The sequence below is a fragment of the Ptychodera flava genome, chromosome 17, assembly GCF_041260155.1.
Source record: "Ptychodera flava strain L36383 chromosome 17, AS_Pfla_20210202, whole genome shotgun sequence".
In the NCBI taxonomy this organism is placed as follows: Eukaryota; Metazoa; Hemichordata; class Enteropneusta; family Ptychoderidae; genus Ptychodera; species Ptychodera flava.
Genome location: NC_091944.1, coordinates 36,022,449 through 36,043,669, shown reverse-complemented (window position 1 = coordinate 36,043,669; position 21,221 = coordinate 36,022,449). Strand labels below are relative to the sequence as shown.

The window sequence follows — 21,221 nt, the reverse complement described above, 5'->3', positions numbered from 1 at the left end:
TGTAAATGCCCATCATCATAATGTAAATGCCCATCACAATAATGTAAATGGGTATCATCATAATGTAAATGAACATCATCATAATGTAAATGGACATCATCATAATGTAAATGAACATCATCATAATGTAAATGGACATCATCATAATATAAATGGACATCATCATAATGTAAATGGACACATCATCATAATGTAAATGGACATCATCATAATGTAAATGGCCATCATCATACTGTAAATGGACATCATCAAAATGTTAATTACCATCATTATAATGTAAATGGACATCATCATAATGTAAATGGACATCATCATAATGTAAATGAACATCATCATAATGTAAATGGACATCATCAAAATGTTAATTACCATCATTATAATGTAAATGGACATTATCATAATGTAAATGGGTATCATCATAATGTAAATGGGTATCATCATGATGAAAATGGACATCATCATAATGTAAATGGGTATCATCATAATGTAAATGGACATCATCATAATGTAAATGGACATTATCAAGATGTAAATGGTCATCACTATTATGTAAATCGGCATCACGATAGAGTAAATGAACATCATCATAATGTTAATGGTATAATAATGATGCCAATGCACATTATTGAGTTGGAAACACCTCCCTAAGACAGTGACGGCTTTCCAAACATAACAACCACGTCATCGTTGTCAAAACACGTTTTTGTATTGGGTCACAATATGTCTCCAAGTCTGTTGGCATTTAAATATCATAACACAATAAATTGGCGGATTAAAATTAAACCATACTGTCGCTATGAAGTGGTAGGCTGTTGCATAGATCGTGAGCAAAGCCGAAGTGACATTGGACCAGTCTGAGCGATATGCAGACACACTTTCGAATCACGCGACGTACACGCAGGGCTTGTGCTACAATACCGTACCGGACTACCGGTTCTGATACACTCTGTGCACCAAATGAATTGAAAAACTAACCTGGTTTATACTCTAAAATGTTGTCGACTGACTTTCGTGGACAAAACACATACAAGGTCTAATGTTCATTCGACCACTCAGTTCTTAAAACATGAATAGTAACAGATCGTGCGTTGACATGGCCGTTGAGAGTTCAGGCCTTCCGCGGTACGAAAACACGACAGATGCATGTTTCGATGGGACTATTTTTTCAATCAAAAGACAACTATCGAGTGTTCATTGAACGACCACCAAAATTCAACATATATATGTTTTATTTAACTATTTCCTTCTCAGGTGGGCGTTTATGTAAAATAAATGTTGTGAAGTGTTCTGAATTAAAATGGATAATGCCAGAGTCACAGAACATGAAAGAGAACCACTTTAGCCACTGAAGCACTTCCCCTCCATTTTGCATAGTTAGTATACTATGGTATACTATACTATATATAACATAATCCTCAAAATTAACATTTCATGCAATGTTCACATAATTCTGCCTTCCTGGTAGTGATTGATTTCTAACAGTTTAATATTCCTGAGAAATTAGTGTCCTTGAATAAATATCGCGCACTTCCACTCAACTGGGACAAAAACAATACCGGTAGTAGCGTCACGAAATACTAGCACGGGATGCCAAATTTAAATCCACAAAGTCACAAATATTTCTCCAAAAGGGGAAGCTGCCTGCTACCTCACCACGGTCACTCATTCTCTCAGTGAGAGAAACTCTAATGTATCACTAGCTAGAGGTTCAGCCACGGGGCTCTGTATCCAATAAACAAGTTGAAATTCTACATGCACAATTCAACGACGTTTCGCATTTCCCGTAGAATAACGACAAGTAAAACGAACCTAACATTAGTCAAAACATGTTGTAGAGCTTTGCAATTTACACAACACTCTGAAAGAAATAAAACTTCAATTCAAGACTTGTCACAGCCATACCGAGGTGTATCATATGCAGACACACTTTTAATGACACACGTGACATACTCGCACAATACAGTACCGGACTACTGGTTCTGATATGCGCTTTAAAACGAGAAAACGAGATACTTCAGTCGATGTAAGCCTAAATTCTAAAAATCTTGTCGCCTGTCATTTCAAGGTGAAATAAATAGGTATTCTACTTTTCTGGCTAAGCGGTACGGTACGGTAGACGTTCGTATGCACAGAATTCCGTGAAAGGAATATACTGTACCGGTACACACATCATAACAGCAACGTTCTTCGCTGATAGAGCGCATGACGCGTTTTTATCGTACACCATTTTTTATTGTTATCGACTATGATGTAGACGTTTCATCATGCGTGTGTGAAAAATTGTCAAATAACACCGAAAGTCTTTGTACTGCGCGTCAATTTATATTGGACTCCGTGTCCTCTAATACCGAAATTTGCTTTGCCACGAAACTCGACTGAACACACACGCAAGACTTAGTGTAACTATACTACCTGTCTACCCTGTAAGTGCCCGAAGTCATAATAACAGTGGCGGTATTAAAATTGTTCATATTATGTCAACATTTAACTTCGCAAATTTCAAGAGAAATGAAAAATATCGTTAAATAACTTTGATCTTTACTTCATGGGAACACCAAATAAAATGTGCGGCAAAGTCTTACAATATCAGCCATGTGTAACGCAGTCTCAGCCTGAAAGGCAGTTATGGAAGCTTCGAAAGGGTTGTGATACAAACAAACTTTATGTGGTTCATTCCCTGAGGAATCGGGTAATGTACGTCTTTGTTGCGTGACGACCAGGTGCCGCACACATCGGTATCTTTGAATTCCAAGTGACACTTGTCTGCAATGATGGCCATGTTGCTTACTATGTGTGACATTTTCTAGTTTCCTTTGACGTTACATGAAATCCAAGTGCTCAGTATTATGCATTGTTTGAAAGTCAACATCCTCAATATCGATACTCGTATATTTCCATACCGGTACGCGCAGCACTTTACAAAGCGTAACACGCGATATCCGCACGCGGTAGTACCTACTGGCTCAAGGCAGCGACGACCTTGAATGACCTTTCGCGTATACCGTACGTACCAGTACAAATCTAGTGGGCAGTGCATCGACATTGCCTAAAGACCTATCTTATTTTGGTGCACTTTTGACGCTTATAAGAACCACAATGTCAGAAAAACAATCTTTTGCAAATGCCCAACCTAATGCTATTAAAGGAGCATATTCATTAGAGACCCTTACGGAAAACCTATGTCCACAGTAGATGAGAGTAGATCTACGGACCGTCTGCAGTAGACTTTATGTAGATCTACATCAGGGTTTTGTAGATGAACAGCCACAGCAGTTTGTCTACATGAAGCTGTCTACAGATATTGTCCACACTAGACATGACTATGTCTACATTTCGCACTAACTTCGTCTACGCTTGATCTACACTGATCTAGCATCCAATCTAAGGGAGTTTCATCTACAAAATTCACTTAGGCAAACAAAGACTCATCTACTTCTAATTCAAAAATCACCATCTTGTCTACATTTAATCTAATGTATTGTTTCTTGCTGTATACTATGTCCAACAATCCAATCTCTTCAAATTCTATGATTGGTAAACTGCAGGCTCCATGCGAGAAGGCATGAGTAAAAGACAATACATTTTACCTTACATTTGAATATATACTGTACAACAATAGAGAGAAGAAATTAGTGAATTAATTTTCATTTCATCCTAAGGCACTCCTGTTTAACTCGAGAAACACAAATGCAAAATATCACAGGGATCAAACTACAATTTTGTGGTAAAGTTAAAAATGTAAAGATTATCCAGTAATTAATTTTTGAAAAAGTGACTTTAAAGTGAATCACAATAAAAAGAATAAAAAAAATCAATGTTTTCATTGATACTTTCTTCAGATTGGTCAATACAGTAGCATCTAACCACGGGCCGGACCCTGATCTAATTCATAAGTTGTTTTTTTTTTAGTTATGTGACTATTACAAAACTTCATAAATATGCAAGTGAGCTATTTGTTAACTGCAACTTTATTTCCTCGGCTTCATATCCAACAAACAATCAAACGAACCTGTTTGATATCCCAGCTGCTTTTAATTGTAAAAAATAAAATCAAAACTATCCTCGTGTAAAACTTTCTGAGTATCATTAGGTCACTTCTGAATCGTGTGAAAATCAGCAGCCACGGCCCTATCTCTCGGTCAACTTACAAATAATTGTATTGACATTGTTATCATTGCCACGTAACAGATAAGATTACGTTACAGTGTTATTTTGGCAATGGCATTTCAGTACACATGCATAACACGAGTCAGCTTTAAAATTACCAGTACTGCTTTAAGTAATTTCTTCACCTGAGCAACGTATTTTCTTGCATTTTCATGAAGAGTTCGCGCATGGACTGATCTCCCCACCACCTTTCAGCCTCCACCTCTTGCTCTTTCAGAGCAAATGACCTTGTAACTGGCTTCGATTTCCGGGTCAACTGTGAGAGTTGACCTTATGCGCATGCGCAATCAGAAGGCGCCATGTTTTCAACGGTTCATCATATCAATGCATATTGGGGAGAGAAGCCAGCCTGCTCACCATTCGTACTTCAACAAATCTTATTTTTCAAGCACATTTTCGTCATCTGTACACCTTGGAAACAATGTGACATCAATTCTGATATGCATAGAAAGTGTTCCGATCGAGAATTACATCGGGTTGAGACATAGGTTGCCATCGATAACTTGACGATGGCAGTGCCTCTACACTGCAAGTATACAGCTGTACTGGTACTGCGGTAATTGTAATGCAACTTGTAAGGTAGGCCCGTGAGCTTGAGGTAGGCAAGGTTTGTTGATCGCCTGTTTTAATACCACGACCATATGAATTTTGATTGTGTAACATGTAGAATATTTCAGTTCTAAATTTTTTAATAAAGTGTCGTTGAATGTACTGAAATGCTTTGTATGCAGTTTATTCTGTTAATCATGTAATGATGTATGTACAGTTGAGAAAGATTTTGAAAAATTTGAGTAGGCCTAAGCATGCACAATGTTCTACTCTCTATTTCGACCTGAATACCACTCATGATCGGTCATTGAATGATTGATTTTCCAGCGTGAGATATCTTATGCAAAGGTCCATCGATACCATGGTGCTCAGTGAAGTTGCCACCAAATGACATCAAACGGATGTTGTTGTGATATGCAATATTGTGATACTCATCATGAACTGCAGCCCTAGCCTGTGCTACACCATGGCCATCGGTCAATTTTTAAAGTCTAAAAATTGATTGACATGTTAACATACTTACCATTTTCATTTTCAACACTTTTGCAAGATCTCCATGCTTCACTAATTTCTTGTTCTTTGTCTTAGCTACATCTTATACATAATTTATTCCATCTACATCTTGTCTGCCTTTCATCTACATTTTATCTACTCTCTAAACTATGACCTGATGATTAATATGCACAAAAGTAGACAAAGCAATAGATCTACATCTTGTCTACATGTCATCTACCTGAGATCTACATTTCATCTAATTTTTCATCCACATTTTGTCTACATTTCATCTACTCTCTGAACTATGACCTCATTAGTATGCACAAAAGTAGATGAAGCAGTTCATCTACTGCCCAATTAAAATAAAGTCTACTGTAGATCTAATGTGGACTAGATGTAGATCTCAATTTTCCGTAAGGGGAGCGCCAGTTCTGCTTTGGCAAGTACAATGTGTCATTTGGTACCATGGTAACAATCACAAGTTACAGAGTCTAAGAATTTGTAATAATCATGAACTTGAAATGATGTCAACTTTTCAGCGCTGGGTGTGAAAATTATGTTGTTCATTTTAAATTTATTGTAGAGCCGACTCGGTGACGTCACAATTAATGGCGTCACACCTCAGTTTGAGCCTGCTGTATAACGCGCTTTAATATATTTGTGAGAAAATAGGCCAGTGTTCGTCATTCCAGAGTTTATTCTTGATTAATAAGATCTTACATACTGGTACGTTTGTAGACTTGCCTATTCTGCCAACAACTATACCGACATCTCCTGAGCATCGTTTAGGTTCGTGTTTCACACGGAAATGTGTCGAGGACAATGCGGTATAACGAGGTGAACTTATGATAGCACTCCTCAGAAAGTGAGCGAATTGTACCGTACACACTTGTGCACACCCAGTGCTAGTCATGCAGAATGCGAGTGATTGTATGCTTGTTTTTCTACTATGGGTTATTCTGAGCCTTTCATTTTGAAGGATGCCCTGTCACGTAAATGTGGGAGGCAACATCACAGTACGCAATAATAAAACTCACTTTGAAGGCATTTATTTGTTTGTAGACCCACTCACCTTTCGAGCCTGAACTTCATAAAATTCCAGGTATGTAAGGGTAGCTCAAACCCCTAACTGGGACCACCAACTGGGACTCCCAGTTGGCTTAAAATGCACTCTGGGACCGGTCCCCGTTTACTTCTGGGACCAGTCCCAGAAGCGAACTGGGACCGGTCCCAGTTGGCCTCTGGGACCGGTCCCAGTTGGCTTCAAGCAGTTCAAGGACCAGTCCCAGTTGGCTTCAAAATTAACTCTAGGACCGGTCCTTGTTGGCCTCCAGGATCAGTCCCAGTACACTTCAGGGACACATCAAATTTGTGAACTGGGACCACTATGAAAAAACCCTGTTACTGGTACTTCATACTAACAATCTGTTAATGTTTTCATCTTTTTATGCCATAATCGTAATTTAATTCTTTGTTTTGCATCTGTGTGCACATACCGGTACCAGGGTTTTTCTACTGCCAATGGTTTGAATAGGCTTTTACTGAGTAGCTTTCCTGCCTACAATACGTTGTTTACAAAATTTCACATTTTATAGTATAACTTAATTTATGGTGATCACGATGAAAGGAAGTTTCTGATGACTTTTGTATTGACTCTTATGTTGTTACATGGAAATAATCAAGAAAATATAACGTACGTGTGTTTTGATTTTCTTGTATGTGTTTTAGTACTGCCTTCCCGCTCATGTTTTGAAACATTTGAGTGGGCGCTAAACAAAGAATTTGATTACTTTGGCCTTACTGCGATGTACTCATTCTTAGCACTAGTAAGTCCTGTGTGTTGAAATCTTACTGCACAGATCACGTTGATAGAGAGACTGTGTACTGAATCAGATGAAAAAAGGATATGAAAATAACTGTGCAAAACTAGCAACTCATCAAGGCGTTCAAATTTACATAAAAAACAGCAAACAAAACATTTAACGAAAACTCACTGTGTTTTAATAGAATTGCAGTTCATTTGCAGTATATGAGTGATATCTTAATTTGGACCTAGTTATATTTCTGAACAGATAGACATGAATAGGAGAGGGGCAACCATTAGTGCATGCATGTACTGGTACAGCAGAATCATTTCATTGTTATGCGAGGAAAAAATGGACATCAAGGAGGTGATAATAGTCCCATTACATTTTAAGACAAAGGGTTTTGAATATACAAGTTAACAACATGCACTGCTTCAAAACTTCATTGACAGCTAGTAGCTATGTAGCATATGCTGTCTCAGTGTTTTCTATTTCAGTCTGTCTGTCTGTCATAGCTCTATGGAGCTACGAGTCCCAGAATTGAAATGAGACCTGACTGTCCTAGATGAAACTGGGAGATGTTAGCTTTCCCACACAAAAAACATAGATTATTTTCACAATATCACAGAGAATATGAATAAAACAAGTGCATAATTGCTACAAAAGGCTTATAGTGGGATGGGAAACTTCTTTCCCATTAATGTTATCGTTTCGTCATTACAGCATGGAGGTACCTTACCTCCATGGTACAGTTCAATTGATACAAGTGTGTTTCCCCGCAATCATATTGGTCCCAGTTACGTCGAGCTACGCTTCTGGGACCGGTCCCAGTTCACTTCCGGGACCAGTCCTAGAGGCCAACTGGGACCGGTCCCAGTTCGCTTCTGGGACCGGTCCTAGAAGCCAACTGGGACCAGTCCCAGAGTGCATTTTGAGCCAACTGGGAGTCCCAGTTGGTAGTCCCAGTTGAGGGGTTGAGCTACCCTTACATACCTCAAAATTCTTTTCTGTTAAAGACGTGATCATCAAACTTCAATACCCTCAGCAGTTGACTGATATATTTTTTCCTCATATTTGTACAGGTTTAGGAAGTCCACAACCAATTGATGTACGTAAACTAAAATTCACACGACAAATAAAGTCCACTACAATGACATGTAATATGAGCATGTAACACAAAAAATCACGACATAGTGAAAACTGCATGCTTTAGTTTGATATCAGAAAGTTGGCTATCGGGCTGACAATGTCTTTAAATGACGCGAGTATTGTCCGTTGTAGATAACACGCATCCAGTGTTGCATACTTGCATTGTCATTAACTTTGTTTGGAGTATGTTGGTCTCTTATGGAGAGTAGACGAATTTACACAGATAAAACCACATTGAAATAATTGTGTTATCCAAATTATGTACTTTTTAAAACAAAGGTAGCAGGTCAGAATTTTACATCATTTGTATTAATTTATTAGTATTTTCAAAATTTTACGTCGAGCGATTTAGCGGTGACTAGTTCTTTCTTAACATAGTTTGCGCATCGCATGTTGTTAAAACACAGTAAAAGCCTAATACTAATATAATATATTTGAGTGCCATGAAAACTAAACTAACTCATAACAATTCTTCTACAGAAGACTGAGGTGCTTATCACTGACCACATTCAAGGTTTGAGAGGATGAGTTATTGTCCTTATGTTAATAATTCCCCACCCTAATTTAGCTGAAATATTGAATTCAAAAATCTGCGTTTGATGCAAGTAAATAAATTGCACATTGTTTCTGCGTTGGTAGATATCCAATTATCAGGATCACACAGAGCTTAAGTAGATTCAGCATATATCGCAAGCACACGGACAGACAGACCATCATGGCATCCTCAGCACGTGGCAGGGACAAGGAAAAACTGCGACATACCTTCTCATTTTAGTCGGTATACCACATGGACAAATCGAGCGCCTGCGGACAAGGAGTCACAGTTGACATTAGGCCTATCATTGTCGTTTTCGCTTGAGCAGGGAAAGACACTTATTTTTTTATCCACTTGCCCTTCGGGCAAGTGGGGGGTTCAGTTCACTTGCCCGAATTGGAAAACCACTTGCCCAGTATAATTTACGTGTTTGAAAAAAGCTAAAACATTGGTTTTTCATTTCACGCACTTTATTTTGAAAATTATGTTATAATGAGAAAATTTCAGACATTCTCATAGGGTTCTCTTCACACTTCTAAGAGTGCTGGATGGCTCATTTATATTCCATTATTACTAAAGCTCCATCCTGTATTTTTTAGCATTCTTTATGTGATTTTACTTCTGAACTAAAACAAGTTTTTGGAATTTGCTCTTTGAGGGTTGGAATACAAGTATTGTTAACTGCCCAGTGAGACTGCATGTGCAATTTTGAACAAGAAAAATAATAAATATGTGCCGAAACGTAAATGGAACCCCATGCAAATATAGCAAAACCAGTGTACACCGTGCATATATGCATTTGAATATTCACGGAAACAACAGAGTAGTCCAATGTAATGCATAGTGTTGAATGTTTTCAACTAGGACATGCTTTGTTTTCTTTATGGTATGGTGGGAAATCATAATAATGGTTAAAATGTAAATTTACTTGTCCAATTTTTCACTAAAGAATGTTTTGTAAAGCAGTAAAAGACTATATCCTGTAAATGGGTAGAATTTAAAGAAAACCAGAGAAAATAGGAAGCCTTTTTAAGTCAACAAATTTCAAGATTTACAGCTAGTGGAGCTTTCATATTCATAGAAAAAATTCTAACAGTTCAAATGTTTGTATGTTTACTTCTTGGGGCTTAATGTACAAATAATAACAGCCATTTCAATTGTACCTTCAAGGTCTTTTTGCTTTTAAAAGTTTTAACTTATCTATACAGAAAGAAAAAATCTGTAGCTATAAAGGAAGTTTTTGAAGCTTCTGAAAAGTAATGTACTTCTTTGTCATGTTTTTACTGCGCTTATATCATACACAAGCCCTATAAAGTTTGGATTGCCATTGCACTATACCAGTATCCAATGTTTTTTAATAACCTAAGTGGTCTTTTTAATGCTCATGCGCAGACTAAACGGTAACATCAACACCAGGGCTCCCGCTACCCGATCGCCAATTAGCCAAATGCGAAAGAAAGTTAAAAATGGCTACAAAAATTCCAGTTTGGCGAACATAGTGGCTAATGAATTTTTACTGCCCGGCCCTGGTGCACCTCAACAAAAAACTACAGCTAACAATAAAAAAGTTGTAAGATGTTGAAACAGTTTACCCTCCTTCATACAAAGTTGCAATGTATTGAAACAGTTTACTCTCATTTCTACAAAGTTACAAATTCCCTGGTACGTAAAACAAACATTGTTGCTTTTCCGTCTGCAGTACACAGAGGCTTTGCTTTGTCTCCGTGAATCCCGTTCGTCCTTCAGTCTATCAGAAATTTTACCTACTTTGCTAGAATCAATATTTGGCCTGCAACTACTCAGTTTGATAGTAAAAACCATAATTTCAAAGGAAACTTTCACAAACGGAGTAATAATACAAAGGAAGAGGAGAAAAACTGAGGTTTTCTGAAAGGTCAAGTCTAGGTCATCTCATCATGTGATGTCATGCATGAAGACCCTTTAGGTGTACAATTATGGTTCGAAAGAGCCACCTAGGGTGGTCCAATAGGTAACAGGTAATTTTGGTGCCTTCAAATTTAAATGGCATTCAGCTTGACTGTCAGTTTTAAATTAAATTTTATTAGAGTCATCGCAAAGGGACATTGTCAACAGTAATTGCAGTAAGCATATCCATTGTCAAATCGTCACGTTTGTGAATTGCAATTTTGCATGTAAACATTAAAGCAATAAACTATTAATTCCGTCTATTTCAAACTGCTATAACTTATACAAGAAATAATGTGATTCTGAATTATTTAATATTTTTGCAGATTCCACCAGTTTAATGATGTAGAAGTGAATATCACCAGACATTTCTTGATGATATCAAAATATCAAATGAAAATATATCTGTGCTAAAATGTTATCATAGTCATTAAAACAATGTACACTCTCAAGCAGTGAGAAATTTAAATGAACATATATCATTGTGTCTTGTTTTACAAGAGTTATGTTTGGCCAAACCCTTTGGTCTCAAGAAAAATACTCATACTCAAAATGCTTCTCAGCCTGCTTGATCAGAACTATGACATACTAGTAACACTGGAGCCAATCATATCTACACTGCCAGTCTGCTACTAAATGCTTTCTTCTGCACCATTTTTTCAATTTTGTGGCTAAAACATTTTGGTTATGGAAGACTGCATAAATTTGCCGCATGAGAGGCTTGTAGCTTATGACAAGCTATCATACTGTGAACACTAAATGAATGCCGCAGAAATGTTCTGTACCTGTTGTAATATACACTTCACTTTGCTACCAGATTTTTATAATTCAATTGATACCTTATTTTATTTCTGGTGATAAAAGTTTAACATCTGAAATGAAAAAGTATTTCTATCCTGGAAATGTCATAAAAACCCACATTATTCAATAAAAACTGAACAAATATTTCTTTAATGTAAAAACTATCAGGAACAGCATACAAAACATCTTGATTTGTAAAATTAGGAACACCTGAATGCGAGAAAGCTGTAATTGCTACGCTTGAGATCATAAACTGGCTAAAAGTTGCTCAAAGTGGCTACAAAATTTTTGATTTGGCTAATCATTTGGCTAATCATTTTGGTGACTTAGGGGGAGCCCTGAAAACCAATAACCTAAGGCGTCGGTGTTTTTCAATGTGTCTTGAAAGCTGAATCTCTCGATGTCAAACTCGCTCCAATTGCTTCTTGACAGTCATTTTAGAATGGGAAAATTCACAAACAGAGAGGTTGGTCGCCACGGACAAGTAACTTTTGGCTTATTGACCTGAAAATTAAGTCAGTGTTTGTTGAAAATTCAAAGACTTGACCCGTTGACACCAAATATTGCTCATGACTTCATTGCATGCGGTCTTGCCACTGACTTTGCCACTCACTGTCCAACAAGTTAACATTGAAGAGTACGTTTTAGTAAAAGTCCAATTTATGTGGTGATTTTTAACCACTGGACTTTATTTTTACATTATTATAAATGTTCATACAAAGCACAAAAAGCGCTGTGCGTTTCTTTTTTAACGTATCGACATATTGTGAGACACCGTAACTTCACAGTCAATGCAATGAACTTTGGTGAATGTACTTTCCACCAGCTGAACAGCTTTTTCATATGCAAAATCAGCGTACGGTAATTTACGGTACCGGTGTATTGTTTGAACTGGATTTTATTGCAATTTTATGAAAAATCTTATGGAAATGTTCACAATGACATAACATGATTATTTTTTGTTGTTTAAGTCCGTGTTCCCTCGCCAGAAAACCGCTCTCGTGAATTCGATTTCTAGGTAATTATTTTTGCACTTGTCCGTCGGGCAAGTGGCATCGGAGGTTCACTTGTCCGAACGCGACTTTCACTTGCCCCGGGCAATCGGACAACCTTAGTGTCTTTCCCTGTTGAGAATGAGATGGTTAGGTAAAGTTTGATTATGACATTTGATGACATTTTACATTTACAAGGGCAAAGGAAAACTAAGATTATCGGCTATCTCTACAAAGAATCGATACTCCGAGCTGTACCACCACTAAAAGCAAGATAAGTGTTTCATGTCAAGTGTTGGTCAGATCCACAGTAATCGAAAGTAGGATCGAAAGAACAGCTTCGTTTATTCCGAGTTCATCGATATGTAGGGTTTTGGCGGAAATTCGGGGTAAATGTTGCAAATGCATTAAACACTTCACATGCTTTGAGATAAAAACTTTGAGAAACGTAAAACTTAAAAGAAAACCCTGAATCTCCGGTCTGCACCGCTGATAGGGCTTTACGTTTACGGAGAACGGAAGTACCAAAATAGCTACTTACTCATAATTTACACATTCAATTTTTGATTACATTTGTACTACCATTATGGTGTTTTAATCTTAATTCAATGGTCTGTCACCGCCATGCAAATATTCAACTGTTGTCGAGACAAAGGACAAATGAAGAGAACTGCCTTGTACATAGGAAAGCCAATAGACAAAAACATAATGTTTTTTCTCTAGTTCATGTTCCTCCTCTCTTTCTGCCTTATTTACCTTCATGCTTCCTCTACCTTCATGTCACCATGTATATTACCAATCGCATCAAAATTTTTGAACGCAGACGCAACAGGTATCGTTTCGATGGGAATAAAGTAGCTTGCACCCTTACCAAAAAAACATACTGGAAAGTAGATGTAATGTATACTCAGACCCTGTGAAAAGTATCATTTTGGAAAAATTTGTAGTAAATGCATATACTTGAATCCTACTGCACATGCCTCAGGTAAGAAAAAATTTGAACGAAGCTGCCCCAAGAAATAGTTTGTAGTGTCCGAGTACGCTCAGTCCCTACAATTGTGCTGCAAATCTTCATGAGAGTGTAAGGTTAGAATTGTCAACAGTACCAAGGCTATGCGAAACCTACATAACTTTGCAATAGCCATGGTCTTTGCCAGAGTTCATCATTACAGAGTCTAAACTTAACTGTGCACTTTAAGCAGATAACTGCAGTCAAAGTCAGAAATTGCGAAGAAAATTTACAGCAGAGTCTAAGTCAGATATATGGATAGTGTGGGTACGCTTCAAGTGTACACTCCGACTGGATGGCTAACTGACTTCTGAAATCAGGGAGTGAAATTGCCACAGATTGAGACAGCAACATCTATTTCACACATTGCTTGTGCCAACTTGTGGTATTCACATGTTCTTTAATGCTCAACCATTTCATCCAGGAAACTACATATACAGAGCTGACACAACTTGCCTTCGCATGACTATGAAATAGCATGATGACAAAGTGTTCTAAGTTTGTGTTCTTCTTACACAAGAACTGCACTTCAAAAACTATATCATTGTTTGCAATCATGCATGATTTTTTTACAGTGTTTCATCTAGAGAGGGGGACAGGGGGATTCGCCTCAGCTGACATGTTGGCACCCCCCCCCCCAAGTAATTTGTCAAGGGGGGACCTGCCCCCATGAAATGGGGCCAGTCACACCTTAGAGATACAGGTAAAACACATGCATGAACTGGTGAAATCCCCCCTAAATTTTCTGGTAAAGGGGGACCCCCCCTGTTGATGCCATCCTAGATGAAACACTGATATTAAATAAAACTGCATCTACAAAATATTTAATATACAGTAAATTCATCTTTATTTAATTTTAAATCAGGCACATTGCATGGTCCAAATCAGTCTTTTTCAAATGTATTAGGAACATGACAAACAAAGTTACAATCTTTGTTGAGTGTAGCAACGGAAACCATTACCTCATAAAATTTGGCTTACAGGGATGGCCACAACTGCTTGTTTTTCTTTATGTAAAAGTTAAATACGTGGAATGGAACAGTGAAAAGACTGTCAGTCACAATTTTTTCTTTCATCTCTTCAAATTGATTTATGACAGCAAGATGTTCTACCCTTTTGCAAACACACACATCTGAACAGAAAACTGGATTGGGACAATAAAGTATGCACTTTACCTTCATACTTGTTGTACACAATGAAACAAATTTGTAAGTAACGTGGTCAAGCAGAAATAGCCTGTACTTAGGATATTACCTGTAAATTCAGTAGCATTCCGTACCTTTCTTGAGGGAGATCATTCACAACAATGTAAACAGGCCAATTGAACACTGAATTTTTATGAACAGAAAAGTGTTACACCATCAAAGTTGATTTGAAAAGAGACATGTAGCTCCTGGTTTTTCTTTTCATCATCAGTTTGGATGAAGAATCCATCTGCTTGAAGATGCTTCTTGTACAGCTTTTCGTCCAGAACATCTTGTATGTGTTTGGTATGATTCTGTTGTGTCTTAAATATTGCAGACCACTATGTTTGCCTTCTCCTCTACAATAAAGAATATAAGCAATAAATTATCTATATACTGCATGTTCTGCAAAGCTTCATATTATTATAAATGCCCCCCCCAATAGTATCCTAGGTTCACTGTATGCAATAGTTGTATATATTTTAATATGCATGTACAATTGTGTAATTCAATAAGCTTTACAATAACACTATTAAACAAAATATGACTTCTCTTAAATTGTGTCCTTTGTTTAGTCTACTGTAAGGCAGATTTTCCTATTTCTACATTCTGTACATTGGCAAATAACAATGTCTAAGTTGAAAATCTTCAATCATTGGTTATGTAATTTTGAGCTACATACTGACAAAGCAACATGGTTTTAAAGAAGCCTGTATGTCATGTAAAAACCAACCTATGGAATTATGTCGATCAATACTCTGTGCAGTAGATGGTTGATTTTTGCAATTGGCCCTATCAAATTCAGTCCATTCACGCATTTAGAAACAAACTATGCTGTCCGAGCATAAATAATTTAGGGCAAATAACACACGCATCTACAGTTCAATACCTTTTTAATTTTTGCTGAGAAAACACAGTGTATGGAAAGTATTAAAAGTGAGGGGTGACTGAGCAATTGATTTAAAGAATTTAGGATGTGAATAGTTATTTTTAATCACGCAAAAGAATATGCAACATATCAAAATATTGGACTACTTACGTGAGAATCAATGGCGTTGAAAGCTGCTCCACTATCGGTAGTCTCGGTAGTCACCAGTACTTCCGCGTTCCGGTTCTGCATTTGCCTCTCACTCTCGCAATCATCTAGTTCAGAGTTGTTGTCAATGTCAGTTTGCTGTTATACCATCATAAACTCGTAAACTGGTTATCATTTCGTTATGTGGAATTTCGGTATGCACATCGCTGCAAATGCCGTTTCGAGGTGACGACGAAGGCGTATCACTGCACTGTGCCACGCGTACAACGCGTACGATCACCAGCTGTTTCTGAAGCTTCGATATGAAGAGACACGTTGTCACCGGTGGCTGCTTCTGAGCTTGCGAAACACTATGTCATCGTTGCTGTTCCATCGCCATCTTGTCATTCGTTGTAATCCTTTATGTGGGCTTTTCAAATGGCAAAGGTAAAACAGTGATCGTTTTTCTTGTAGTTGATCGACGATATTGTTCCTTGTTGTTTTCTGCGTCCGCCATGTTTGTATGATGAATGGTACCGTATGCAACACGCATTGCCGTTGGCTCTCACAAAGGTCAAGGGTCAGTGTCACTTCGTTCAACATCCAACTGTCATAATAGTTTTCGCTTGGGAACCAATTTGAGGGATAATTTTTGTTCATTTGTTAGTTTAAACTATAAAAACAGGTAATTCACTTAGTTTGAAATTATCTAAAGACCTTATCACTGCATTACGAATCTAACCAATGACACGCAATGTTTTAATTCTGGCGGTACTGCGCACGCGCAAATTGTCCCGGAACGGGTAGATTTGGAGACTGGATTTCAATCAACAGCAGCTAGCTGAGAGCAGTGTAACCGTATCGTCCGCAAAAACTCATTCTAGCGAACTATAAATCGTCTAACAATGGGAAAATCAAGAGGCAAGAAAGTATCTACTCACTTTGGTGACCATGGTAAGTATTCAATATGAAGTTTTATGGTTTCAGTCGTGCAATATTTCGAGTCATCGTTATTCATCGTATGCACTGGTAGGCATATGCATTTGACCTTGGTTCATGGATACACAAAACCGGCCAAAACCCGACTATCTTTGTATCTTAACTATGATCAGACCTAATTCCCATACATTTTGAAAGACATTGAGGTATAATATCCGCACTGAACCATGATTATAAGTTAGAAATTTGTATTATTGTCTCCACAATGTAAGGAAGGGTTATGTAATAACAGACCATTCAAATTCCACGGTATCAGTGATTGTCCGTTAATTCAGAGCTAGCCCATATCACGTGCAACTTCAACCAATCATTTGTGACAATTCCGGTGGATTGCATGGCCACAGCATGACAGACCCAGAAAACATGTTATCAATGGACCATGCAGCTCCATCATCATATTTTCGTTAAATGAACTTATATTAATAAATGTGAAATTTATGAAAGAGTATACTGCAAATACTGTAATTGCTTTTAAAGACAGAACTTATTTTTCTATTTGGTAGCAAACATTTTACCTGCCTATGCGATTCTGAGCAGTACAGGTTTACTGATGAAGTTCTTCATAGTGAATGTGTTTTATATTTTTTAGAAACTGCATTTTTGTGAAAGTTGTCAAGTACTTTGATTACATAAATATTGTAATAAACAAGGTCACATACTAATTTTATTTTTATTGCATTCAATAGTTCTTACAATGAAGATGCTGGCAGTTACACCTGGTTCAAAAGTATTTACTTATGAACAGCAGATGAACAATGCAAGGAATAAAGGAATACACTGAAAGAGTCTGGGACCAAGGCAGCACTCTTCCTGCTCCAATGCTTCTACAAAACAAAGGATCTGGTTGGAAAAAAACTTGAAGGGAGCTAACTGTCGTGAAAGCATTGATACTGTTTCTGCAATTATTGGTAAGTTTCATATAGTCCTTTCTCTTTCCCTACAAGCACCTCACATAGTGCAATGAGTGTAACTTTATGTGAAATTAACGTATTTTGTATTTTTGCTCACATGAAGTCCATGCTGACTATTGTTATCTAACTATTGATCAACAGATACTGATGGAAGCAGAAGTGACGATGGAGATGGCAGTATCCATGGCAATGCATTTCCTGAGCATTCTGGTGTACAAATGGATACTGATATTGACTGATATAACCAACAATGAGTGAAGCATTCCATGAATCTGTCAAACTTGTTTCAACACAACAGAGACTTCATACTCAGAGAACATTTCATCATTACATTTTTCACAATGCAAGTACAGTGAAACCTATCCTTAGAACAAACCATCTCAAACTGTGCAATCATTTTTACTGGACTGCTGTTTTCACATTTCACTATTTTACAGAAAAGATATGTACATTTACCTTATAATGAAGTGTGACATCACTCAGGACAGTACATTAAGCAATTTTACTATTTGTCAACATGCTGAACAATGCAAGTTAGGATATTTTGTAAAACCTTTTCACTTCCGACAGTACTTTGATAATGTTGTCAAATACAGTACTCATGCTAATAAAGCAAACTTCTGAGAAACTGTATTTTACCTCTTTGTTTCAAACTGCTGAATTGAACACAAGAATTTTATTTCTTGCTCCAGCTTCAACAGTGTCATACTGATTTTTTCACACCATTTTGTACATTCAAGTTTTTTGGTGAAATTGTCATTTATAATGATATTTTTAACTCTGCTGTTTGAAATATTAATGCTTATTTGAAGATTTTTTTATTACACAAGTGCCGATAAGTGCTAAAATTAATGGCAAATATTTAAATGTATTGGTTTAAAAGTTAGTCTGTCACTTAATTACAATATCCTAAATTGCTCATCACAAATTTTCTAAAAATACAAGAGTTAGAATTTTTAGGACACAAATATTTGAACGCACACAACAGTAATGGTAACTTCATCTTTCAAAATATGCATTGTTGTTGTTTATATCTTTCACACTGTTATTAAAGTATGATCACTGTTGTTAATTAAGCAATATGATTGTTTCAGTGTGTGCTTTGAATAAGAGACAGGAAAATGAGGTGAGTGTTGCTGTTGACAATCAACATCAAGAGACTAAGGTAACTTATCAATACTGCATGAATGAGTAAGCCCTATCGATCACCCCCCCCCCCAGTCGATGTGATAATGGATGACTAGCATATACATTATGTGTACTTGTTTATGCTCGACGAAATCAAGTACGCCCTGTGTACACTTTTTTACCCCTTCACAACAAGTACACTCCATGCATACTTTTTTCACGGAGATTCCCTAAAATTAAGTACGCTCTACGTATACAAAAGCGTTCCAATATTGGATAGCTTTGAGTAGCATCACATGGGATTCTGTGTACTATATAGGTACACTCTATGTGTAAAACATGTTTCTTTTTTCTTTACTGATTCTGTACAAAGATAATACATAGTTTTGAGAAATATGTACACTTCACGGGCTACATAAAGTAGGCAAAATGTAGGGTGAATTTTGTAAGCTCACAAAATATTATGCGCAATTCAATGAATGGCCATGAGAGAGGAGTGGATTATTGCCATTACGTTATCGCAGACCACGGGCACGACCTCACATTGTGCCTTGTCTAATCACCGCAGTAATAGACAGGAAAAGGCCACAGCACATCCAAATCTAATCGTTTGCCCAGTTAAAGCGATGAAATTCGTTTCTTCGCTTCGATAAAGTGTGTATGTGCGATGTATGATAGTGAGCATGCGTGCGTGAGTGCTTCACGAACTCTACAACGTGTTGAAAGGTCTCAGTCAGAAAAATGTAACAACTTAGCCGGCTATTGAACCACTCTTTATTTTGGGGAGTGGAGATTTAGCCGAGTGGTTCTGTCTCAGGCATCTCAGCTAGGCGACTGATGCCGTATGTTGTGGGTTCGAATCCGATTGAAAACTATCCGTATGTTATACTGTCACCGTACTGTTAATAGCATAATGAGGGACCATGATAGTATGAGCTGTGCTGAACTGTACCCGGTACACGTAAGAATAACAGACTGGCTCCCGAGTCGCTTGGCTTGTCTTGTCAGAGCAGGTTGTGTGTGGGGCAAGGGCGTTCACTCTACGATCGTAGCACCAGCCTATACCTACCATTTAGCCTGAAAGTCTGCAGAATTTCATTCCTTCAATTTATTCTGTCTTGATATTTATATGACCACAGACTTGGAGCTACTCTTTGAGAATAGTCAAAATGTTAAAAAAATGCCGGATGTGACCTCTCTATTTACTAACTGCCAACCGTATAGAACCGTTGCGATACTCTGCTGCTGATAACGACTGACGTCGGGCCTGTCGCTCACTCACTGGAGAGTAGCAGAGAGGAGCGTCCATGAGTAGAGTTGAACACGTTGCCGTCATGCCCGGAAGTGCCAAAGTTTGTTAAATTCTCTGTTGAAATGATGAGGCTAAAGTAATCTTTGTTGGGGCGAGGAGGGGGTTCAGCGTTAACTCACACCTTTGGAAGGCAAACGGTTAAAAAGACAAAATGTTACGCTGTCGAGTTTTATATTTCCTCGGTCCATGCTCGGTTTATTTCAGTAGAGTATTACGTGTTAGCTCCAACTCAAGTATAGCGGTGGAAATCCCCGCCTTTTCGCCTTACACCACAATGTGACATTGTGTAATCGTTTTAACAACATTTGTAAAACTAAATTTCTTAAAGATTAGGAGGTCGGCTGCGCGGTAAAGTCCTATTCAAATAACATGTTTTCTTCGTAACGAAAGACCTTCTAAACTTACGCGCGCAGGAATGCAAAACAAACATTTCTTTACTTCGGACTTTGAGTGTTTGCTTAAACTTCATTAGCCTCTTCAAATTCATGGGTCCTTTGACTGCGTGATAATCATATGATCTTACGGATTATGCAATGATTATATGCTCCTTGATTATACGTTTTCATTTTTAACAGCAAACATTGATAAGTTCGCCGACATCCATCGTAGATCATGGTCCCTCCACATACAGCCTGGTGCAGAATATGCTGCTTGTGCGCTGCAGCTTGATGCCGTTTAAAGCACAACCACCCCTAGACTTGGTTCAAGTCGGTGAATTTCTAAAAAAAAATATTTTGTAATAGTTTCTCTTGTGTCTCTACTATTTCATACAAACCTATTTGGACTTGACAGCCATGACCAGGTTTTCCTTGCTATAGTATTAATTGAACGCATTACCTTTGAGTCTGCGCAGTACTGTGTTTCTTCCGGATTCCGGGAGAAACTCAACTGTATATAGAGTCCACCCCACTCATTGCATTTACCCACCACTCACGCGTGTTACATGAAAGCAAAACACAAATTCATCGAACTCAAACAGTCACAAATCACAGACTTGAAACAAGTCTATGTTAAAGTCCATCCATAAGCAGACAGACTGTGATTTCCATAAGCAGACAGACTGTGGTTTCAGCTATCGGCTACAGTGTTTGTTCAACAAAGCAAATTAACACGGTATCGGCGGACTTCTTTGATCAACCTGATGGGTTAGTTTTAAAGCTTCTAATTCGCATTCGTTTGTACCATCACGTGACGGAGGGACTGTATACTGTGGACACAATTTTATCGGGCTCACTCAAGCCGCT

At 37.7% G+C, this 21,221-nt stretch overlaps 3 long non-coding RNA genes across 3 annotated transcripts in view; 1 reads left to right on the top strand and 2 right to left on the bottom strand.

Moving 5' to 3' along the window:
• The window catches only part of LOC139116198 (uncharacterized), a 120,855-nt gene that overhangs the window by 11,458 nt on the left and 88,176 nt on the right, over positions 1-21,221 (bottom strand). The window lies entirely within an intron of this gene.
• On the bottom strand, positions 14,252-16,473 carry LOC139116196 (uncharacterized). The gene is made up of 2 exons (XR_011548257.1): positions 15,652-16,473; positions 14,252-14,971 (listed from the first exon to the last, which is right to left on the bottom strand). It is a non-coding gene; the product is annotated as an uncharacterized lncRNA (long non-coding RNA).
• On the top strand, positions 16,444-18,617 carry LOC139116197 (uncharacterized). The gene is made up of 3 exons (XR_011548258.1): positions 16,444-16,581; positions 17,327-17,534; positions 17,679-18,617. It is a non-coding gene; the product is annotated as an uncharacterized lncRNA (long non-coding RNA).